The 26,269-nt window shown below is 39.8% G+C and overlaps 1 protein-coding gene across 5 annotated transcripts in view; it reads left to right on the top strand.

Moving 5' to 3' along the window:
* The first annotated feature begins 10,777 nt into the window (after positions 1-10,777).
* LOC118235900 (5-hydroxytryptamine receptor 2A-like) overlaps positions 10,778-26,269 on the top strand; it is an 86,372-nt gene continuing 70,880 nt past the window's right edge. For 4 of the 5 annotated variants that reach the window (XM_035433774.1, XM_035433772.1, XM_035433771.1 and 1 more), the window contains exon 1: positions 11,480-11,713. The gene's annotated coding sequence lies outside the window, so the exon portion shown is untranslated. Of the gene's footprint in view, positions 10,899-11,479; positions 11,714-26,269 lie in introns of those variants that run through there. The other variant, XM_035433773.1, reaches the window with a different exon arrangement.

The raw sequence follows: 26,269 nt of genomic DNA, 5'->3' as shown, positions 1-26,269 counted from the left end.
GCACTGACATCACCTTGGATAAGAAATTAAAGTGCAAATTTCTCAAAACAATGACACATAATAAATTATTTCAACAAATAAATGGAAAATATAACCCAGGATGCCTTAAAATTCAAACGATATTTAATTTTGGCAAATCCACCTGTTAGAAACCCCTCAGATACATCAACGGGGTCACCACCTGTAAGAAACCAGAACTTAGGCTATCATATCGAGGTCACCAACTGTAAGAAACCAGAACTTATCATGTCTAGGTCACCAACTGTAAGGAGCCCTTCAGGTATACCAAACAGCGCAGCAAGGTCACCAACAGAAAGAAACCAAAACTTGTCACGTCGAGGTCACCAACTGTAAGATACCTCTCTGTAAACCAACAGCAAAAGTATCTGAGTGACGAAGGAACACATGTAGTCTTACCTGGTGCTACTGGAATGGGATTACCTTAATGATATATTGATTATCTGACTCCAAAATAGTTTTTTAACCTTTCTTCTGTGCTAACAGTTATGCATAGATGGAGGAGACTGCTGTCCGCCAGTAGTGTGGCTCTATACGGATCGCTATCTATCTTGGTAAATGCGGACGTGTCTCTGGTTTGTGTAGCCTGCATAAATGCAATTGTGTATCCTGCTACAACACTAGTATATAGGCGAGTGACTATGTGTTGCAAATATCCTGAGTTCTATGTGTGTGTCAGGACCTTAAAACTGCTAGGTGTGCGGTGGAAAAAAGGAATGCAATTTATTGTACAGTATGTTCATTAAGGCAGTATACAATGGTACAAAATGTGTGCATAGTGAGATGGCTATACGCATATTGACAAGTCTCTTGGAACCATGGCACTTCTTTCCTTATAGGCTATACAAGGTAAAACCTTGAGTCATCAAATACAGACACAATAATCACAAAACAGTACAACAATGAATCCTGCTTGCGCTATCTCTGTAAGCATATCACACTGGGTTAACCTTTGTAGCTGAGACACCAACTTGTTCCCCATGATATCGGCTTGCCAGCAGTACAAAACATGATTATATTGTATTATGGAGAACCTAGGTTTTTACATACGGTAATGCTGATCCAATAGGATTTTTCACGACTTACACTTGCTGACTCCCTGTCAGTGAGTGTATGTTATGTTTTATCCATACTCTTTAGCCATACACTTGTCAAGAGCAGAAGGGTTGCGGTTTGTTGGTTTTGAATGAGATATACAGTATAGAGACTTGTAATCCAAAGCTTACGAGCACCAGACAAGGGCTATTGGTCTGTCCACAGGGATAGGTCATGAGAATACGCATAGCATCATGACTATTGTCAAGGCTGTGATAGGTCACCTTGATCACTGGGCTACTTGGTCAGATGGCAGAGAAGCCACATTTGTGTTTCATCCAGTGCATGTTTCTATAAAGTACGTTGTAAAGGCCAGGCTGTGTGAACAGCCCATAGGGAAGTTGACTCTCAACCCATATACAAATCCTCTGTGTGGCTAGGCATTCTATGCCCAGCAATGGCACTTTCTGTTAGTACAAGATATAGCATTTGCAATGTTTGAGTAATTTTACTTTTAAGTCCAAATGCTTGATGGCGTTGGCTCTGGCTTTTCTGGTGTTAAAGGGTAGGCAAAGGATATCATAAAACATCAAATAAACCAGCGAAATCAAAGATGTCCTATTTTATGGTTAATTTAAAGGTGATCTCTTTCAAGCCTACCTTCACCACAGCCTGTTGATCTTTTTTAGTCCGGATGAAACTCACTGGTTGAAACTCACTATCACCTCCCCACTAACACTGTCAATCTCCGTGACTCCAGCAAGGAGGTTGACAAGGATCGATGTGAGTTTCAGTCTGCTGTCATTGCTTTTAAGTTTTTGAGGTTGCCTTGAACAGATTCTGTTTCCAGACTGCTTAGGCGTCTTCAAGCAATCTACAGCATGATGGCCTTCTTACCCACAGGCAAATCAGGGCTTGCAGTTTGGACAGCCCTGTCCTACACACTATATGCAATATATTAGTGAATTTCCTTCCGAGCTGGCTTTGTCAGGCTCACACTGATGTGTGGGTGGAATGTGCTGCATAACTGATGGATCCTGCATTGTACGATGTTTCAGTGTGTCCATAGCCTGTTTCAAAGCCTCAACTGGAGTGCTGAGCCTCTCAATGGTGCAAGGAGCGGTTTCAACTCTCAAACATCCACATGTCCCTCTCCCATGCCCCGATAGACGGTGCTCAAGAATACATACTGTGCTGCAGATGAATCATACTTGCTGAGTCTGTATGTTTAGAGGTGAACATTATATTCTGCTTTTGTCCAGTTATCTTATATAGGAATTGCTGCCCATGCTGCTTTGCATACAGCAGGTCTTAGAAAAGCTCTGTGCTGCTCGTCTCACAAAAATGAGAATGGAGGAAGCTTTTAAGTTCTGTGATTGTTATGTCTTCCTTGTCAGTCAGCATATCCAGGATTGATTGCATGGAGTACACCTCTAATTACCTCGCTTTCAGTATGTTTCTCTCTGAGACCTTCATTTGTTTGCATATGCTTTTATAACTGATGTCAGACGCGGTACCACTTATCTGGCCCTGTGTATCTTAAACTCCTTCCGTGGCAGCAGTGGCAGATTTTTTTAAGGGCGATCATACTCTACTGGAGTGGGTACAGCCTCTGGAAGTGGGCTGTGAGTGCAGTAAGCGATCATTGTGCTGCCTACTGGGCTGATTACAGCTTACTGGAGTAGGCTGTGGCTTGTCTGCATCAGGTGTATAAATGGAGACATTATGCTGGCACGATAGTTCTTCATAGCTACCAAGTATCTGTATGTCAATCTCATGTGTATCCATTGTAGCAACAGCATGTGTTAACATCAGCATGTGTTTGGTCATTTCATAGTAATCCATGTCAGCATTATCTAGTGGCAGCATAGGTGAAACTGTAGATGTACAAACCTGAACCTTCAGAAGACATTGCACTGTAATCATGGTTTGAAATGACCCCATCAACAGTATCTTTCAGACATATCAATATTAGCATACCCTCATCCTCTAGCTCCAGGAATGTTTGGTCAAGTAAGTAGAAGAATACTCAGCTGTCATTAGGACCTCTGGTTTGGTTAAGTCCCTAGACTAGCCCGATGCTGGAGGTGCCTTTGAAAGCTTCATGGCTGTTTGGCGATGGAGCCTTTTCTTGATAGCCCAGACAAGTCCCTTCCTCTCATTGTCAGACATGATGCTCATTGTAGATATCCTGGATTAACAGTCCTGCATTCTTTAGGCCTCAGTCCCATTCACACCGGTCACCTTGCCTCCTTAGTCGCAAACTGGAAACCCTGGGTAAAGTGTAGCCACACTGGACCCAAGGTTCATGGGTCACTGGATCAGCAGCTGTCAGTTCAACAAGAGGCGACCATTCCAGACGAGCCCCCAAATATCTGTTACAGGTCCCAGGTTGGAGGACATGCAAATAGATAATATGATCCTGTAAAACAGGGGAAATGATTATACAGAAACAATTTCCATAGCTCAACAGGTCACTCGCTCTCAGCAGAATTTAATAATGCATACTCAAATACTTCTATCTTTTGTCCTTTTTCCTTGTTTTTACAATGATCAAAATCAGTATGGGAATAAATAATTCAAATCTTACACAGAAGTCTATAAAAGTATTTTTAGAATAAAACATTAATTTCATAAACAAAATAAACTTTTATGTAACAGATGGTCATTAATTATCTGAAATACCTTTTATGAGTTATTTTTTCCAAGAATGTAAACCCTTTTCAGAACAGGCAATATAACCATCATCAGTACTAAAAAAATATAGCCTATGTGTATTACATTTGCTTTAAACCCACAGGTCACCTTCACTACCAAGAATAGACCATTACACTGACATCAAAGGGAATGAATACCAGAGCGCTAAGAAACAGCTAACCTAATTATTTTCCAACAGCGTATGCTTTCAAATAATAAAACATAGGAATATCAGCGAAATAAAGTTATAATGTGTAATGAAATAAGTATTCACTTTATGAAATGAGCAATAGCTTTCTTTGCAGTAAACTGTAGCCACCGTTAACAGTGCTATTCTTCTGCCACCATTATTGTAGGCACTAAGGCAGAGCTAAATTCCACTGAATGAACACCAAAGAGCTAGTGAACGGCTAACGTCGCTATCAAGGAGTGAAAACATGACCTGTGGACATTTAGTTTTAAGCATGCGCACATTGTCGAATGCATTTAAACCCCTGTTCATGTTCTTTTTAATTGCGCGCAATTTAACAACCATATAAAGTAACGTGAAGGAAGGAGGGAAAAATGTACTTACCATTGTTTGTGTGTGTTCTGAAGGTGAATTGTAAATGAATGAGAACGAGAAAATATGGCAAAAACGGAAAAGAAACAATGTTCGTTTTACCGCGAATTTAAAATACTTTTTTTTTTAAACGACCGCAATTTCTGTTAAATTAAATTGGTAGCGGTACCGTTGTTTGTTGTAAATTTGTGGGGGGAAAAAGTTAAATTATTGAAGGTAAAATGTAACATTCGTGTTGAACATTGTTTTATTTTGCATTATATTAAAAGTTAGCAAACACCAACCAAACATACGGCCGTTTTTCTGGAAGCCTTCCAAGCATGGCGCGGGCCATACCATAGGTCTTTTTCATGGGGGTGTTTGGGACACGTCATGTGTGAAATCCCAAGGAGGGAGGATGTATGCATTTGCGTTTGTTTTCCGTAATGGGCAATTCATTATTCACATTCATTTGTTTATGCATAGTAATTATTTATAGTTGGTTCTTGAAATGTAAATGTAAAATAAGACATAATGATAAAGGGAAGAAACTTTTTTTTTTGTGTAATAGGATTGCCGGGGGAGGGGCTTTATAAGCCAGAGGAAAAGGCCTCCTGGGGCGGGATTTTTTTCTGTGTGTGCTGAGTGGTCATGCAGCTTACTCCACTAAGTAGGGCCTACTAGGCATAGCCTACTGTGTTTTGTTTACTCGTTTTTGTTTCGTTTATGGTATTTGTTGTATATATATTTTGTCGTGTCGTCACCTATACATATTTTGCACCAGTTCTGGGTTTGAAGCATGTCTCCTGTAAATAAACCTGGGTGAACAGAAGTTTTTGTCTCCTGCCACTCTTTTGTTGCTCCAACCGCCGCCGGACTCCCTCACAGATGGTGTCAGAAGTGGGATCCTGGGGCTGCAGCGACAACTGAGACAAGGGCAACAGGGGGCCAGGACGATGAGGGGGTGGTGCAGCTAACCACCTCAACAGAAGGTGATCCTGCCTTCATGCAGTTGGCAAAGATGTTTGAGAGCTTCATGAACTTTCAGAGAGAGAGAGAGATGAAAGGCAAGAGAAAGAAGCAGCTCGACATGAACACAACTACAGGGTCCTCAGTCACCAGATCAACCAGCTTCAACTGGACGTGGAGCAGGCTAGGACTGGAGGAAACCCTTCAAGATTGGCATCCAGAGATGTGTGGAGCCGTGAGCCAAAGCTCGCAAAGCTGGAAGACTGCGATGACATCGAGCACTTCCTGACCACCTTTGAAAGGCTTGCAGAGGTCTACAAGTAGCCCAAAGAGGACTGGTCGGTACGCTTGATTCCACTCTTGACCGGCAAGGCCCGGAGCGCTTTCGTGGCCATGAGTCCTAGCAGCACCAAGGACTATGACCTTCTTAAAGAAGCAGTACTGAAAAAGTACGATATTAACGCTGAAGCTTATCGTCAGCGGTTTCGTGCTAGGCCGATGCCAGCAGAAGAGTCACTCCAAGAGCTTAAAAGACCTGTTCATCAAGTGGGTGAAGTACGACAGCAGCAGCAAAGAGGACATCATGGAGACTGTGATGTTGGAGCAGTATCTACGAGTCCTACAGCCAGCGGTGAAGATGTGGGTGAAGGAGCACAACCTGATGATGGCGGAGCAAGCGGCAAACCTGGTAGAAGATTTTGTTGCTGCTCACAAAGGACCGGGGGCATATCGCTACGCAGGAGGACTACCAATGGCCAGGGGTAAGTCTGAGGGCAATGGGAAAGGTGGTGGTTCGGATGCCTCTAGGGGTTATAGTAATACCAGTAGTTCTGTGGTAGGGAAAATGTTACCTGGGACGACTAATGCAAAGGGGAGGGGACCTGTGATATGCTATAGCTGTGGGAAGACAGGGCATACTAGTCCACACTGCCCTATTAAGAAAATTTGTGTTATGTGCCAAGACCTACTGTAGAACATGCAGACTTCCAAGCTGGCACAGAGCCAGTAGTTCAGGTACGTCTGAATGGGAAGCTCCTTCCAGCATTAGTGGACACAGGTTGTTCCCGTACCTTAGTCCAGTCCACATATGTGCCACGTGCAAGTTGGGACGAGGGAGACACAGTGACATTATTTTGTGTACATTGAGATCAGAGTGTTCTTCCTACTGCTGAGGTGTACCTGGAGGTCTCTAATCAGTCCTTCTTAATGAAGGTCGGGGTAGCGGGTAGTTTGCCATATCCTGTACTGTGGGGTACTGACTTTCCAGTGTTACCAGACCTAGTGAAGGAGACTGCATGGTGTGGGGTGGTCACACGGTCCAGGGCCAGAGAGATTGAGATGGCTATAGAGCCTCAGGGTGAGGTTGAAACACTACTGTTAATGCCTTTCCAGAGTGAGGAGTTAGTTGGGGAGCCAAGTGTAACTCCAGAGGAGAGGTATGAGGCGCAGAGAACACATTGAGGAGCTAGGAATCCCACTTCTGACACCATATGTGAAAAGGCTTAAAAACAACTGAGTAAAACAAGACTTAAAAAGGTGAATAATTTATTATAAAAACACCAGCAGTACAAATGATAGACATGGCTCACCTTCTCTCTCTCTGTCCCTACTGACACACTTAAATAGGTTGAGTCAAATGCACCTGGGTTACAATAACCATCAAACTAACAAATTAAATCAATTAAACAATTAAATTTGATCAATTAAAAGCAATCAATTAAACAATTAACTAATGAAGGGCCACTCCTTCACAGTCGCTGTACCAACATTATATACATTTAAACATACTAAAAGATGGAAATAACAGAGTGCAGGGGAGCTCTTAACATATTTCTCAGGAAATAACACTAAGGGAGCTTTAAACCTTCACGAAACAAGTCTTAACTTAATTGGATGAGTGTGAGCCTTCTTCACTGAACAAAATGTGTGACTTCATTAAGCATGCTAGCTCTGGCTTTGATTCTGGTCCATTCACCTCTTGCTCACACCTGAACGGCTGTGGATCAGCGATTACGTCTTCTACAGACTCATCAGAGTCAGAGCCATCTGAGAAATTGATAACGTCCTTTGATTCAGATTCAGTTATGTCAAAGCTGTCAATTTCTCTCATCTTTTCAACCTAAAGGTGTAATAGCAGCTGTTCCACCTGTGACCTTACGCATCAAAGAAGTCATTTTCCGGCGTGACTTTGGGTGTTTCCTTCAGCAGATTTGTCCATTTTGAAGCCATACCATCAACAATTTCATCTTAATTTAATGAAAAATCTCTAGAATTAAATGAGTCTTTGGGGGATATAGTTATGTGGTCCTTTAAGTGTCCCGTATGAGGCACGGGACACACACTAAGGTCTGAAATGTCATCCATCATTTCAGGGTTTTTCAGTATGATAGACATTGATTTCATACACTGTTTAATTGGAAAGTATCTGAAAATTATATATTTCTGAATAAACTGTGCATCCTGTGTGTTTTAACTAATTGGTGAAAAAAAAGCTATATGTATGGCATTTGTTTTATATCATTAAATCTACCTTCACACTTAAATGTATTTAAGACAAAAAAACAAGGAGATGCAGTAACTATAACTACACAACATTTAAATGTGTTGAATCATTCAGATGCAGTGTATATAATCTGTTTCTAGTATTAGGAATTGAGAATAGGGTCAGATGTCTGCACTTAGAGTGCCTTTAGCACCGGTACCTGCTCTCATAGGGTGGAGTATGTTTTAATATCGCTCCATTCTTCTGCATGATGTCTTTTCTGAAAGCGAGGAGAAATGATTGCCCTTTTGTCATTGTGATTACAGCTCTTGTACATTTAGCCACGCCATGCAGCAGTTCCATTAAGAATGGGGCAAGCGGTTGGGGCAGGCTGGTGGTGGAGGACTGACCTTGCCACTTTACTGGGTGATGGGACTTCAGCCTTAAATAATAAAGCATTGGTCCAGGTAAGCAGATCTCATCCTTCCATAAAGCCATGCTAAAATTCTTAAGAAGTCTGCACACTTCTGGGGTCATAAAATATACCTTCGTTGGAAGGTAAGCCAACCCAATACAGTGAGCCAGTTGGACATCACAGTATTCTGTTTGAGATGGGAAACCCAAGTGTTTTGTACATCTTAACAATGACCATATACATCATGCTTAAAAGCATTCTGGAATGTCCTTCGGTCAGGCTTGTAAGGTGTACAACTCAGTTAACTGAAAATTCATTATTTGCTAAGCTGTCTTGGTGCACAATACAGTAAGTGCATATTGCCATCTGCCATGAACCAGAGAGAATTTGCTTACCACGTCTGTGTGGTGTGTGTGTTTTTCTCTGCGTAACTAACACTGATGGTATCTTTCCATTCACATCAATTAAGACTTTTCAAAATAGGAGAGCTACGGTGTTTCATTTTTTTGTGAAAAAAAAAAAAATCTTAAAACAATAAGCTATGAAGACATAAGTGCTCATTCATTTGAAAGAAACCTGGTGACTTGAAAAGTGTAATTTTTTATGCAGGCTTCACTCAGTTTTCAGTGATTTATTTTCATAGATGTGTTAATTGAATGTGACAAAAAAGCATATTGGATTCTAGTAGTCTGCTAGGAAAACATATTTATAACTTTTTATATATTGCTGTAAGAATGGATAGTATGGACATCTATAATCTGAACATCTATATGCTATGATTTTCCAAAAGGTGGGGTTATAGCTGTTTATATTATACCAGTGGTTCTGGACCTCGGTCCTGGGGACCCACTGTGTATGCTGGTTTTTGTTACAACCATGGTAACAAGCTCTTTGTTGTAATGAGCTGCTAATTGTTCTTAATTTCCCTTTTTTATTTTTTACATCTTTCGAAGGATGAATTACCCTCTTAAAGCCACATTATGCCAGAAATAGCTCTGTATGCCCTTAAAATAAATATCCCATATTCACATCCCAGGAATTTAATTCAGTCATACTGTGCAGTATGTACTATATGGCAAATGATTCCAATTTGAAAGAGGTTCCATTTTAAAGTGATTCAATTACAACTGACACGTGAAATCAGTTGGCTCCCATTTGCTCAGAGTGTGGAAAGCTGAAACCATTTGTGTAAAATGAATGTTTCCTGGAAGGAAATGGCAACACGCCAATCCTCCATTGTGGTAAAATTAGTTTAACCACACAATTATGGTCAAACACATTTTCAACAACCTTAAATGATTAAGAGATTGGTTATGTCAAAAGCCAGCATACACAGTGGGTCCCTAGGATCAGGGTTGAGATTTATATATTATACATAGGGCGGCATAGCTCAGGAGGTAAGAGCGATTGTCTGGCAGTCGGAGGGTTGCCGGTTCAAACCCCACCCTGAGCGTTTCGAAGTGTCCTTGAGCAAGACACCTAACCCCCAACTGCTCTGGCGAATGAGAGGCATCAATTGTAAAGCGCTTTGGATAAAAGCGCTATATAAATGCAGTCCATTTACCATTTACCATTACTACATTACATTCACTTAGCAGACTTAATGTGGGAGAAACATAAATGCATTCCCAGGATTTATATGAGCAATAGTGACAGACCTGGCTAACATTCCCAGATCAGTGAGCATATATGCAACATCACTAAAGCACTACTGCAAGTGAAATTATGCAAACCAAGAACCAATAGACATTGCAAATGCATACAGATTACAGCCATGACAAACCATAAGAATTCAATTACAGTAGCACTTTTTACAGAGACAAAAATGCTTTACAATATTAGAAAATTTTGAATAAACCAGGCCTGAAAGCAAACAACTGGGATAAAAACCCTGCAGTTGGAAGAAAAGAACTGAAAGAAGGGAGGTCTAAAATGATAAAAATGTAATAATAAAAAAAAAAACCTAATACAATTCTTTAACCTGAATTAGTAAAATACAAAAGATAGGAGTGTAGGGGAACCAAAAAGCAGACTGAAAGAGGTGGGTCTTCGGTCTGCATCAGAAGGCGGCCTAAGATCAGGCTGTCCCGACCATTTTGGGAAGGTCAGTCCCCTGCTGTCAGGAGGCTGGTGTATGAACCACCACAACACCCATCTGCTTCCTGAATTTCCTCATTTCCCCCCTAATGTTAATGGACTCACTGCTCATGTTCACAAGGAAATACAGGCTCAGTATTATCATTATTTGCGTATTCTTGCAGGACAAGTGGAGGGGGGGTGTTTTCTTCAATCAAAGCAGTGTGAGTGTTCTGTTTACCATTCATTGTGCAGCAGTAGTTGTAGCTGACTATTGAATGTTCTTGCTGTTAAAATGACAGGTGGGAAATTGGAAATGTAAAATATGTAGCTATGACTGATAGCTGCCCTGAGTAGAGGCTCCTGGAGTGATGCAGCTGAGCTGTACAGTGCATCATCACTAAAGCAGATCCCCATTCAAGAGGACTGGAATACATTCACCTGGATTCCAGCATTCAAAGGCACCTGTATTTACAGGACTGAATCACACACAGACAATTGTGTGTGTGCATTTTGTGTGGAGCTATTGTGGGTTAATGGACATGTTCACAAAGACTGCTCTAATATTTGGAGAGCCTGCTGAGGAACGTGTTTAAGCTCCTCACCAATCAAGAAGCAAATTTTCTTTAATTAAAATTAGTGAAAGCTATGGACTGGAATGTCGAGTAAGACGTTTTGGGGTAATTTTTAACATAATTTTTGGACGCTGCATATGTGTATTATGGAAGAATACTTACGGTGTTATTTGTAAAGAACCATTACACCAAGGCAAGAAATAATAACTCTAAATTCTAAAGTGATGGTGTTAAATACGCTATGAATATTAAATAACCTATGAATAATAAGGAATATATACGTTATTAAGAATAGTATAACCGTACAGTTGAATAGAAAGTTCATTAATGACTTAATTTCTCATTCCACCGATAACGATCAATGCTTGTCAATTATCGACGGTCACCAAGCCCATGCGTCTTGCGCATTTTTTAAAACTAGGTATCCTTAATTTCTATCTACCTCCAAATGACTCCGACAAAATCGCATGCCTTTCTTTGTTTCACCGCAACATATTACAGACTGTTCGACTGCCTACACACATTAATTGCACGAAACAACAATCAAATGCAAGTCTGTTTAGTTTTCAAATTAGCCTCTTCTGAGTATGGGAGATGCGGTAGGCTTCTGTTCTCATTACGATTTAATTCGCTGGCTCTCCGAACCCGCGCAAGTCCATAGATAACTGCAAGCCCAACCAGCGACTCAGACAGTGCGTGCTGGTGGAGGTAAGGGAACAGTTTGTCGCCATCTCCGCGTTCCTTCGTTCTTCCCTGTGATGTGATGGTGGTCGCATCAGAGCTCCCCAATGTGGGAATTTAAGTTTAAAAGAGTGTGAAAACGGAAAATAAGAAAGAAGGCAAGAACGATAATGACACAACGAGAATTTCTAACGCGGGGACATGAAAAGGTCTTCACTTGACAGGTATGGAACTTTTATTGAAAAAATTTACTTCGTGAACGCATGTTTATTTAAAGGAATGCCGATTGTAGGTAACCGTAGATTGTGGACGCTTCTGTCACGATAGAGAATTTCACTGTAAGGTCCAGTTAGCGGTGGAATTGTGTGATGTTGGTTCTCACCTAAGTCTATTCCACTTGTAGGAGGAACTGTAAATCTACTTTGGTCATGAATTTACAAGATTATTTTTCCACGCATACATAGGCTACACATATACACGCGAAAAAGAGTGGGAGTAGAATACACGAATGCGCTGTTGCGCATCTACTGTTCACATTCGTTTGACAAACACTCGCTACCAACTTTTATGTCCACATTAAAAATCCTATAAACTTCGTAGAACAGAATGGTAGTTTGCATCTCGTGTACAAAACGAACAAATTTGGACCTAATATCCATCCTGTGTCGACGTTAAGTTAGGATGCGTTCACCTCACCATATGCAATAGTCACGAGTCATTTTTTGGAATGGATGCTTAATTATTTATCCAGTTTGAAAATGCTGCCGTATGATTCGGTTAGCTTACTTTGTGTCCTTTATAGACTCGGTATAATTAAAGATGTAACAAAAGTTCTTATGTATTGTAGAGCTACTTCGTTATGAGACCATATGCATGATCATACATTAGGCTATCTCTATAGACTTAGTCTATAAGAATTAGTTCAGTAGGCTATATTTTTTCACACGATTGCGTCCGAAAATCACGGCTCAGAAAAAGATGCAGACAATGATTAGTCGCTCTAGCACAGAATTACAGTTCAATACAATCATGCTGTAAGACGGGCTAAGGTGGGGTTCATTGTAAAACAGACCTGCTTGATCCATTGTAGCTCTCCGTCAGTGGTGCCAGATACTTCAGAATTCATTTTTTAAAACCCAAATATCCATTCTTTTCGAATGTTTCCTTTGATTTAAAGCATTATAAATACCTTCTTGGGCGAAAATTCTTCTATCAAATCTGTGCCCAGAATATGATAGAACGTTATGCATTTGTGCTGGAACCAAATACAATTTTATGTACTTTTCTTTGTCAGGCAGATGCCATTCTGGGCTCAGGAAAGACATGGCGTGGGGTACATGGACCAGGTGTTCTTACGTTTTACGGATTTGGTGTTTTTATGTGTAATTGTCTAGCAATTAAATAAACAATTAGGCCTAGACAAACTGAGTTTAACATTAGTGTTTCTTGATGGATACACATACAAATCATTCTCGTAAAAGCTGATCAAAGTGGCTCATCGTGTGTAATATGTGCTGACTGCACATGATTAATAAAATGAAACATGACTGAGCATGTTGATGGCAAGCTGACTATCTACTCCAGCATTCAGTCAACAAACGGTCACTGCTTGAATTAATTCCGATTTATAGAACATGTTTTTTTTTATTCCTCGTAAGACTACCTCCATTGTTGATATCGCGCTTCTTACTTCCTGATAAATAATTAAAACATCAGAATTCCACCGGCATACAGGCCTAGTGCTGAAGCAGGAAGATCGTCAATATCATAATCACCTATTTTCCTGGAGGAGGATCATGTTGGTAACAGGAATGAACCACTGCTCTCTGTTTACATGCACGCAGTCAATCCAGCGTTAATGAATGACCCAGTCGCCACAATTTTGATGTGCATTTTTTATGGAGATTATTGCTTTATTAATATTGGAAGCAGTCCTGTCGAGTCAGTTAACTTGCTTCAACACATTCTGTTATGTGTGATGCCTGTTTCTCACCATTTCTAACTCACTGCCTGACAGTTGTCAGTGCTGCCTACTGAGTACAATAAAAAAAATATATATATATTTTCAAAGAATGACATGAGTAAGGGGAGTGGAGATTTTAGTGTGCTTAAAAGAATTATGCTCCATTACCTTATTAAAAAACACACCTAGAATCCTCATAAAGGGTACTGAATGCTTACAAGCACTGATCTTTGAGGGAATCAAAACAGAATGATTGTCTGTTCTGTAATCCACTATATGCATAGTCTTCTGGTGACTAGAGCGTACCCAGATAGCATGTGACTCCAGGTCGGATCTGTGCCGATTCCAGCCTATCAGTGCTGACTTTGGCCCAGAATCAAGATTTTTTTAATGTTAAAACTGCAGAGATTTCACTAAATTTTCCCATTTTCTTTTCTGTGTATGAATTAAGTGATTAGTGCCTGTCTGCAATAGTAACCTGCATTATTTTTTTCCATACCATATGGAATTGTAGGAGGGAATAGGCAATGCTACTGCATAATCCTTCCATTGGTTTTCAATAAATTCCAGGCACAGTTCTGCTACTTATTTTATGCGGAAATGCAGGCAAATAAGTATGCTAAAGGTTTGTCCAATTTCCTGCTTAGATGGATTGAAAGCTCCCGGCTATTTCTTTTGCTTTTATTTGACTCAAGAAGCCAACATCATATTTTTAGAAGCGTGGCTCTGGGTCAAGCAAAGTCTTTCTTTGCCAAATGCTTATACTTTGTAAAATGCAATTTTTCTGTGAACTTCATGCCATATTATGCCAGTTATTCTGCATGTTTATTTATTCCTTAGTGATGAGGAAGGCAGCACTGGTGCCATCCAGCCACTGCAGTCCTTGGGTTTGATATTGAAATACTTATTCAACTATGATTAGTTCAATTAATGAAATGGTAGTGTATTCCTGCTGCATAGAAGATCAAGAAATGGTTGTGTATACCTGGAGGAGCATTACTGTTGAGGATCGAAAAGGTCTTTGTAGAGTTTGTAAATTCTGTATGCTACTTGGTCAGGTCATTCAGTGCCACTAGTGAACTGTGAAATTTCCAGTGGAAAACTGTTGAATATGCTATTCTACAGTTGATTTATTTAACATGTCTTACAGTTAATTGAAATGATCAAAATTCATTCCAACATATTTCAGTGATTAATGAATAGTTTAAATAATTTGTATTTTTTTAATGTATGGAATTAGTGCGTATTATGACAATACATTTTAAAATCTACTGAATTTAATATTCTTTAATATATTATATATGTAATACTGTACATGAGACCTCAAGGTTCACTTATTGATGTAATAAATATTCTATATTTAGCAGTTAAAATACACAACCATGATAGTTTATTAAGAAAGCTGAACCAATGGTCATTCATTGTGGAATAGTTAGTAAGATAGCAACACATGATGTGAAGGTCAAATTCAGGGTGATTGGCTAGTCAATTGGGAAATAACTTTCTCTTGCTTTTCTTCATAATAGTTGCACTTGAAATGCTACAGGTGACATTATCTTCATACATATATGACAACCAGGTGAATGCTAAGCAGATATTGCCTATGCTGTGCCACGAATGACTGCTAGGTCACCTTAAGTAGGCTGTTATAACAACTCCATTTGTTCACTGTTGGCCTTGGCAGTTCCTTGTCCATCATAAGGTTTTCTCTGTGAGCATTACATCTGCCAATAGCTCTTTGCAATGCACAGTACTCTGTGACTATATGGTAGATGGTTGCCTATTCTGTATCTGGAATGCTGTTCTCCTCGGTGCCCCCTGGTATTGTTCAGCAGATGTTGTTTTCTTGCCTGCTAAAAAGAAATTTATGTTCCCCTCTGATTCACCTGAAAGCCGCTGGTTCAAGTCACCTGTGAAGAATTTGCATACCTTTGTGTTTCTACTAGAAACGCTGGAATCTGAACTGGGTATGGGTTTGATTGGACTGAACCTGAAATGCTACAGTTAAATGTCCTGCTGTATATATGGATTGTATGTAAAATGTCATCTGTGTCCAAGAAAGAAAATGGGCAACAAAATGTTTTACTGTTAAGTTTGCATATAAGGATGAGGATGTGCCAAAAGGTTGTTGAAGTTTCACTGAGGTTATTCCAGAAACAAAATGCATTGCACCCCCGGGCACATCAGACCTAACTACATTATATTGTTTGACTGGAGCAAGAAAAAATCAGAGAAGGATTAAAATGTTTTTTGAGGCTGAGATTAAATGGCGGGCATCTTTCTACCCTTGAAGACAGTGCACCAAAACTGTAAAATACTTGTTGTGGTCAGTATTAACTTTTATCATCTTTGTAACTGAATTATGTATTACTTTATTATACCATATTTTGGTAAAATACTCAATTGTGATTGGTCAGACAACGGTGTTGACTATTTTCCTATACCCTGCACATAGAAACAGTATAATATATAGCATTATTAATTAGCATATATTACAACATATTTAAGCATTACAATATGTTTAAGTATTAAAGTGACCATATCATTGCCTCAAGTGAATACACAAGCCTGTTCAACATTAAGGAGAACATTCTATTTACTGAATATATTACACTGAAATGATATAATTTATATGCTATAACGGTTTTTTTTAATCCTTTAATATTATGCACAACAGACTGCTGAACAGCAGTTACATTTTTCTGTGGGCGTTTTTTTCCCCTTTTTTTCTTTGACTTACCAGTTAAAGGGTCAGTCCTATAAAAATAAATAAATAAAACACTTCAGCATTCATAATGGCTGTGTCACACTCATGTCTTTGTTTATTTTCATTTAACCATGCAGCCCATCAGTTTTTTCCTTATTGAATTAGTAGAGGAAAAACAAACTACTGCAGAAATAGCAGGGTTTTTATCACTGAATTTATTATAGTGATTTATGTAGACAGTTAATTATTTATTTGCCATTGCTGTTATTGTGTATATAATGTAGTGGATATGCAAATCCTGTTATTCTGTATATAGTACAGTGGGTGTGTGTGTGTGGTGCAGTGGGTGTGTAAACGCTATCATAATGTGTACAATGCAGTAGGTGTGTAAACACTGTTATTGTGTGTGTCGTCCAGTAAACAGTCAGTGGGTTTACATGATGTTTGAAAAAGTCGATTTATTGTTTTAGTCCAGCTAAAACTGGACTTTTAAAAGTCATGTAAACATTGTAGTCCGACTGAAATCGTCGGACTACAATGAAGTTGATTTTTTCAGAGTCGGACTAACATACCTAGATAATGCGGTTGGGGGTTGATTTACTACGGCATATGTAGTAGACAGGTAATTAACCCGGAAGTCGAACAGCGAGCACACAATCGAGGAGGTATCATGGTGAAAAAAAACACATTTCTGTATGGAAGAGGAGACCAACTTCATGCTATCACAACTAAAGGAGTTAAATATCCTAAAATACATGGATGGAAGAAAAACGTGGAATGGCAAACTATTCAAAAAAAGTTGTGACAAAATTGGAGGAAGCAGGATTTATAAGAAGCCCTGAGCAGATCTGTGTACGGTGGAAGCACCTTATCACATTTGTCCCAAAACTAAAGCGTATAGAACGTACGAAATGTACAGCGCTGTAAAGTTGTCCATTTTTTGTCTTTAATAGTCCAGGCACAGACAACATAGACAGACAAAACCAACAAAAGTCCGCCGTTCGACGAGGGCGCTGCTTGCTACTAGCTACCTGTTGTTTTGTTTTGGTTCCACTATGTGACGCAAAAGGTCAACCGGAAGAAAGTCTTCGTCAGACACACCTTGGAAAATAAATCGATTCTTTCCGAGTCGTGTACTGGGACAACGACAATAGTCCAATTAAATCTCATCTTTGGCCAAATCAAGCTATTAATATAGATCGATTTCAACTGTGCATGTAAACGCACTGAGTGTAGACACTGTTATTATGAGTGTATAGTGTTGTGGTTGTAGATGTAGTGTAGTGGGGTGTGTAAATGCTATTGTGTGTATAGTGCAGTGGCTGTGTAAAGGCTGTCATTGTATGTGTAGTGCAGAGAGTATGTAAACGCTGGTTTTGTGTGTGTATGATCTACTGGGTGTGTGTAAACCCTGGTGCGAAAACAAGCGTAAATGGTGTTAAATGAAGTGATTTAGGTCAAGTTGAGCCGCTCGGTGTAAATCCGGTTTGTGAAATTGATATGTGCATCTTTTCGTTCTGCTGCTATAGTCTCTTTCCCTCTCAGGCGGTGCTCTCCAGCCCCTGGGTATCTAAAGGGCCATCCTTCCTGTTGATTCATGCTCATTGGATTTCTGTTATCTGATTACCCATCAAGTGTCCTTCCTGCTCCCTGCGTGGTTTAAAGGAGGCACTCTCCTTCTTCATCCTCTAATCCATTGTCTCATTCTTTCAGTTTGAACTTGGTCGTCTCCCTGCTGCTTAAAAGGGCAATTTGCTTGTTTTCTCATGCGTTCGATTATTTGTACCCTCCCACACTTGAGAGGAACACCGTCTACTCTACGAAAAGGGAACAGGAAACCTAATGTGGTTCTGGCATGAATTAAAAATCAAGGTAACGAGCAAACAGTTGTTGACATACAGTCATTCAGGCTTTTTGAACATTCCCGGGGCATCTTGGGAGTGTCTGAGTGCTTACTTAACACAGCAGTTCCCGACTGTTAGGGTCATCTGGTTACGGGTTTAAAGATGGATGATTTGGTGGTGATCACAGCCCAGTCCATTTTATTCACAGCTGGCAGACTTTCATTCTAAAATTTTATTTCCATTTTGCAGTCTGGATATGCCTCCTGCGTCTGCTCAAGCTGCTGTGATATTGGCCTAGTCTAAATGGTGTTGATCAAGTGCTGTTTCATAGGCCAGCATTGTTATCTGTGGATAAACACACTGGAAAAACAGAGCCAGGTGCCATCACCTGGGTCATTATTACCACAACAGCTGACCACTGTCTCCGGTTTTGGTATTATTAATCCATTTTGTTGTGGGCTCACAATATGGTAATTTTGGTGTGATGGTGGGTTCTCTTAGGGGAATCTCATGCTTTTGCTGAAACAACACTGACAAAAATGTATCTGTGAAAGCAGCCTGTGTCCTTGACCCACTGGCCAAGTGGTAACCAAGCTCACCAAGTTCACTTTAAAGACAGGTAAACAGGGGAGACCTGGTGTGTGGCAGGGCATCCCATAATTGACCGCCCCACCCCAAAATGCAACATGAGTCCAAGAACACAAGCTCCTTCAAGAAAATTCCATTCTAGCATAGCACAATTGTCTACTTTCAGGGGAGACTGTGTATCTCAATCTGTAGGGCAGCAGACTCTGAACCCATATATGAATCCTGCGTTGAGGCCAGGGATTCCATTCTCGCTTGTTGGCTTTTTGTGCTTTTCCATTGTCTGTCAAAAGGGCAAGAATACATCAGAAGGGTGGACTGTCTTTTCTCCTTTTAGAAATAAGGCTAGACAGTACCACATGGTACCTAATTCTTATTTTAGGTTCTCTTTATAAAAACAAAAAAAAAAATGGCCAAGGTATTGAAAACACCCTGTGCACTGCTTCAGCTTGCCTCTGGGCAGGGCATGGAGTTTAAGATGACAGTTAACAGCAAAAGCTTCTTTTTAACTTGCATTGTTATGAAATTAATGTCATTGTGGTAATGCAATAGCACATTGGTTTCATCCTTTCTCTGCTGATAACTTTTGTTGTAATTTGTGGATGAACCGGTCCCAAGCATAAAGATAATTATACTAGATGAAGTATGATTGATTCAAATTAGCTGGGAATAATACAGGCTAGTTTCTGGAAAAAATAGCACAATTCTAAAGCAGTAGCAGGTTCACAGTAAATGTTTTTTTTAAATTTTTTAATTTTTTTAATAGTAACATTAATAAAGGCATGCAGATGGGATTATTGATTTTATATACTATTGCACAGACCTGAGAGTATCTAATTTGGACTCACTGGACAAAGTGTAGGTGACAAAAATAAGGCGCACAAAGTGTGGCTTGATGAAAATATAAATACTGAGGGTAACAAAATGAGAGAACTGTGCATTGCTCCAATTCATATTTATGATAAGATATCCCACAAGAATATCAACCTGAATTATTTCAGTGTATCATAAGGGCTCGCTTTTATAACTGCTTTGGATTAAAGTCACTTGCTAAATTGATAAAGCTCTGTTCAGCTGACAAACTGAGACACAAACCTTCAAAGTTTGAGTTGTATTCATTGAGAATGAAACAGCTGGTAAATTTGGATCAGGGTGGGCTGAGAGCCAGGGATTCATGCTCTACTGGATGCCATTGAAAAGGAAAATTTGTTGAACCAGAGGTTTGTCCCGGCCATGATATCATGGATGAATGCATCCTGATTTTCGTTTAACGTGTTTATTTGTCTAATGTATGATTTAGGAGTTATCACGAGAAGAAGAACGACACACAAAGTACAGCATAACAACCCCCTTTAATAGGCTGGCGCTGTGTATTTGCGTTAGGGTAACTATTTCCATATGAGCAGTTTACTGCTCTTTATAATTTGCCCGTAACCCTGTGAGCTCAAAGCCAGCACAAATCTTCTTTCGGTGCATTAACCTGCAGATTTGTGTTTATGCATGGTACATGTCAGTGGTATTGATTGGTCGGGTAAACACATCGCGGGCTGGAAGCCTACCGTAACTGACACCAGACCTTACCAGCAGGTGGAAGAAGGAGGTGTAGAGGGAATCACGGTCACAAAAAAGACAGAGAAACTGTGTCGACAGACATGTGCAAAGCCAAACTGCAAAAACTGTCAAGACTGGGATAGCTGTTGTGGTTGTTTCACTTCCTGCTGTACCGTGACTCTTCACTTGATTGGCAGGGCGTGGTGGTGTGTGACAGAGGGCAAGCAATAGTCGGCATATATTTATGAGCAATAGAGTCAAATATGTAAGAATGACTTTTGGGGTTTTGGAGAGTGTACATGCTCACTGGCTATTTTGTGTGTCTGACTGCCTATGATCATGGATTCCTTGATGGAAAGCCTCCTGGTCCAATATGTCACACAAACTGCTGTGCAGACATCTCCATGTGAGGGACACTTCTTTCTTGCACAAAGGTTCATGCAAAAGAAGGAGCTTCCAGGAAAACTGGGTGATCACCTTCAAAGGTACACTCAGTAGCCTCTTCAAAGGAACACTATCTAGTACACACTATTTAGTAAGGGCAAGATTTTTCCCAAATTCTTTGAGACATTCCTTTGAGATTTTGGCCATGCTGACTCAATAGCATCACACAGTTCATGTGGATTTTTTGGCCACACATTCTTGCTGCGAACCTCCCGTTCCACCTCATCCCAAAGGTACTGTATTGGATTGAGATCTGGGGACTGCACAGACCATTGGAGTAAACTGAAGTCACTCATGTTCCTGGAATCAGATTGAGATGATGCATGTTTTGTGACATGGCGCATTGTCCTGTTGGAAGTATACATTTTCAAAAGGGTAGTCTGTGGCCACAAAGGGATGCACATGCTGTGGCATTAAAATGATCCTCAATTGGTGTTAAGGGGCCTAATGTGTGCCAAGAAAACATTCCCCACACCGTTAAATCACCACCACAAGCCTGCACCATTGACACAAGGCAGGATGGATCAATGGGTACATGCTACTTAAGCCAAATTCTGACCCCACCATCTGTTTTTTTCCAGCAGAAATTGAGATTTGTCAGACCAGGCAACATTTGTCCAGTTCTCAAACATCCAGTTTTTGTGATCACATGCCCACTGTAGCCTTATCTTCCTGTTCATAGCTGACGTAAGCGGAACCTGGTGTGGTCTTCTGCTGCTGTAGCCAATCCGCTTCAAGGTTTGACGCACTGTGCGTTCAGAGATGCCCTTCAGCACACAGTGGTTGTAAACAGCTGTTATTTGAGAATATGTGGCATTTCTGTTGGTTTGAATGAGTCTTCCCATTCTCCTCTGACCTCTCTCATTCAGATGTTTGCACCCACAGAATTGCTGCTCAATTAATGTTTTTTTGTTTGTTCATCACACCATTCTCCATCTCATCATTCTGTAAACTCTATAAGCTGTAGTGTGTGAAAATGCCCAGAGGGCTTTCTGAGATGCTGTACCCAAGATGTTTGGCACCAGCAATTATACTACGGTCAAAGTCTGTTGTATGATGCATCTTGCCCATTCTGTTGTTTGGTTGAATAATAACTAAACCACTTCACCATGTCTGCATGCTTCATATATTGAGTTGCAGCCAATGATTTGCCGTTTGGAGGAACAAGCTAACATTAAGGATCAGGTGTACCTAATAAAGTGGCCACTGAGTGTATGACATTCAAAGATCATTTTAAACATTGCTACTGTGAAATATACTACTATACTATACACTTCAAAATGGATGTCTTGTGCACATAGTAAGAATACTGTGTAAATAACATAGTACGGACCTCTGTGTATGTTGGTTTTCATTCCAAACATAATTGCAGTTCCTGAAGCATAATTGTTTTTACTTTGATACTTTTAATGTCTAATGAGAGATGATTTACCCTTTTTAACAGTAGTTCATAAATCAAAATAAACTTCTAAATAAAAAAAAATGAATCTTTTATATGGATTTAAGGACTCTTATCTGTCTGATCAGTGCTCAGATGCCAAATGCTTTAATTTTGCAAAGAGGTTAGCTTTTGATACAGCCGAAGCCTGTTCCAACATTCTGCATAAGCTGAGCATCCTATTTACCACCGAGACTACACATTTCCAGATCTATAAACATTACCTAGATCTAAAATCAGTCAAGACCTAAATGCTGAAAGTTTGCAGGCCATTCAATTGTTTTTTGTTATTATTTTTTAAATGAAGAGGAATTTATTTAAAAATCCATTTTAAATATTGAATTTTACTGTGCGACTTACACTGACCCCACAACTCTGAAGTTGCAAGCTCAGTTTCCATTATATTCTAAACCATCAGTGGAAAGTTTGAAGACAAAGAAACAGTACTGAGCTGAGCCTGTATTTTTCTGAAACCTGTTTCAGCACAGAACTATGGAGCTTTTTCATCCATCTTCCAGAGATGAGCTGGTGTGAAACCCAGAAACATCTAGGCTCTCCTAGGGTGCAGTTTGGGAACTCTTAGCAATGTTGCAACATTGGACAGCATACTTGAAAATGTCTCATTTGAAAATCTTGCCATCAAAGTAGGGAGAAGCTTCCATTGCTGTACTCTAGGAAGTGAGTTTGTGACTCTGCAGTTTCAGATCATCTTACATCTCAACCAGTAGCTGTAGTATTTTGTTATTTGAAGAGGGATTTTTAGAAAAATACTCTCTCCATTCAAATTTGTATCCATTCAAATCCATTCAAATCTTTCATGTTAATGATGTCTCTTAGCAACTACTGCCGCTGCAGTCTCAACACTGTCATGCCTGATGGAACGAGTCCTGCTTTCCCCAGACTGGAAAAAATGCATACAATTATTTTTCTGATGATTGTGGCCATTCTTGACAAATTGCAGGAGGTGGATCATGTGCTGTTATCTGTATACTCTCCCAGTTTTATAGCCTTGCACAGAAACTCACTAAATTAGATCTGCATTAAAGTTAAACTGCACAGTTCTGCACCCCTGCTTTTATTATATTTCAGGTATACTAAATCCAAGTGTACATTTTAGTAAATACAGACATGTGATGTTTTCAATGACTGATGACTGATATAAGTTTAATATACCTTTCCCTTAATAGCTTGCATCAAATGCAGAGTATAGGTTCTCCATGTAAATTTACAAGTGACCAGAATCTGTATTTTACAGATTACTGTATGCATTAATAATGTTATCATGACTGGATAATTTTACCAGTTGTTTTATCGTTCTGTAATCATTATGGCTATAGCTATGTTTCCATTGTAAAATCATGACAGTTAAATGGAAACCTGGAGTCAGCTTCCTGGTAGACATGACGGGGAGAGTAGCACGGCAGGGTTGTCTCTGTGGTACTACGGAGCATGCCTCTCTTTCCTATGTGATGCTAGTGTCGAGTAGATGCCCCAGCGGAGGATTACGGGAGTGGGGGTGTTGTGTTTGGTTGTCACTTGCCTGTCAGCCATGGATGTGCATCAGTGATCCATACTCAGATACCTGGAGCTGTGATTGGTTCTTGGTGAAAGGCGTCTGCATCTATGATCACTGGGCGGCTTAGGTATTGTGGTTTGGTTTTTCCATTTGCATTGAGTTTGGGGAATATAGCAGAGAAAGTGAGACAGGGCGTTTCAGCCCAAGCCTAATTTATTCTGCCTGATGACTCTTTGCATTTGCATTATTAAGTTTCCTGAGAGCTTATTTTACAATTGCTGGCATTTGTTTTGTAATCTGTGTGCTAATGCAGAAACAGAATTTCTTGAGTGGTTTTACTTACTAAAGCTGTGGTCAAATGTATTGCATGTATAGTAAGTTCACTTTGCTTAATATGTTAAATGAAATGATAATTGTTTTTTTGTGGTTACACTTTTTTGTTTAGCCATTGTATATTTTGTAAAAATTAATGCACAATCAGAAATGTCTCAGTAAAGAAAAATATTTTAAATGGCAAAGAAGTGTGACACGTTGTAAAATTCAGTTTTAGGTGACACCTTGTTCTTTCTGGTGAATTACTGACATCTGAAGTAAATCTCAGCTGGAGAATAAAATTTTTTAGCTTATGTAAGGCTAGTGAATACTAACCTTTCCTGTGAAGAGATGAAAGTGAAGTGATTAATCCAAATTTAGTAAACACTGATTCAAGACACTGTTATACACTGTACTTCTGAACCCTTATCAGTTAAAATAACATAGACGCCTAGCTCATAATCTGACAATTACAGAACATGCAAAGGAGAAGAATGCATGCATACACACACACACGCGCGCACACATACATGCCCACATGCACACACATATTGCACAACATGAAATGCGTACATACTTGGGTGCTGGCCACCAGGGGCCAGTACCTGCCCTACAGACAGGTATGGCTGCAGCTGTGGTTCATTGTAATCACATCAGCTGTGGCCCATTATGACCTAATTATGGGCTCAATAAGAGGCCTAGCTTCCAGGTCTAGAGCAGAGGAGTTTTGGACAGTGTTTGGGGGGAAGCTTGGCAATGCACAGTGTGGGCTCATTGGTGCCTGTTCGTTGGTCCTTTGCCTTTGAGGCATTTTGTTGCCATATTAGCCTTTTTATGTTTTGGATTTCTATTGCTTTGGTGGGTTTTGACTAATGAAAGGCAGTAAGCCAAACTTTTCAGTTGTCCTTTCTGCCTGTTCACCATGTGAGCAGTGGCCACCCCCTGCGCTGCCTCACACAATATATACTTTATTGGTCACCAATTCTTAACATTTTAGTCACACGAAAATTAAAGTAAATTACAGTTGTGACCCAAACAATTATGTAGTAGACAGTCTTAAAAGGACGTTAAATCATTTGTATTTTAAGAAATAGTTTTGTCGTGTGCATAAACACCTCCCATTCAAAGTACTAACTATATCGAATTATGTGAAACAGGTAGTTGCTGGCAAAAAACGACTACAAAGTTTAATCAACATGAGATGTCAAATCTGCTCCCTGATTGAATCTGAGCTACGCTCAGTAAAACCCCAATTGCTGTTCTGCTATCTACCAGACTGTTCAAAGAAGTGGACTACCAAGCTGAACTCCCTGTCATTCATCATTGGCAAGATGTTTTGTCTGCGGCTAAAAAACCTGGCTATGGAACTAAATGACTGAAAAACTGACACACCTGATTGTCTTACATGTGCATAGTGACATTGTGGACAGATTGAACATTAAACCACTCATCAGAAGTATAAGCAACACGCCAGAGCACAAGGCCACGTTTGGGGTCTTCTACATATGGGTAAGAGATTTGGTTACTCATTGCACTGCCGCTGAATCAGTTTAATTGACAATGTTTTGTGGCGTAGAGATTTACTTGGCTACAATATGATGTGCTATAAAAACATCAAGCTGCAGATGTCAACAATGACAGTAACCTAGACAGTATGCTAATATTTGTGTGAGGTTATCACTTGACAGGCAACAGATGTGATTGGTGTGTTGTGTAACTGGCCATCAAATTAACATCTAGCACTGTGCATATAAACAAAATTATTGTGGCAGCATAATTTAGAGCATCAAAATTGGCCATCTTACAATTCGTTTTAGACTTTACAGTACTTGGTAAGCACTAGTATACAGCCAACTGTGAGCATGCATTAAAGCTCATGTACTGAATAATTCTGAACTGATATTACTGAAGCTCTCTTATACCTGCACTAAAGAAGCAATTGAACACACCTGACTAAATATAAACACCTGCAAAGCCATCTGTCCCAACTGTTATGGCATCCTGAAATAGGGGGCTATGTATAAAAAAGTCCTGTTATTTCTACATGGTGAAAGCAAAATTTAATGAAAATACCCTTTAAGAAAAGCTGAGAATCTGCACTTTAACCACATGTACATTTTTGATTTCATACTTGCCATCCCAATTATCATATTTGGTAACTGTTCTTTAAAAGTGTTTTATAGAAGGGGAGGAACAACACCCTTTAGCTGTGATATAATCACATAATCTTCCACTGACTGTCATGAGTTATTGCTTAAATGTGTGTGTGTGTGCGTTTACTGTATATGCATATTTGTACTGAGCTCCTTGAGTACTCATTTTAGATTTTATTTAGACATGGCTTCTGTAGGGATACTAAAGGTACAATGAACCCTACAGGACTGCATAGCTATTTAAATATAGATAGTAAGACACCTGGA

The sequence above is a fragment of the Anguilla anguilla genome, chromosome 9, assembly GCF_013347855.1.
Source record: "Anguilla anguilla isolate fAngAng1 chromosome 9, fAngAng1.pri, whole genome shotgun sequence".
NCBI classification, from domain to species: domain Eukaryota; kingdom Metazoa; phylum Chordata; class Actinopteri; order Anguilliformes; family Anguillidae; genus Anguilla; species Anguilla anguilla.
The sequence above is the reverse complement of the archived record's forward strand: the minus strand, read 5'-3'. Positions and strand labels throughout refer to the sequence as shown.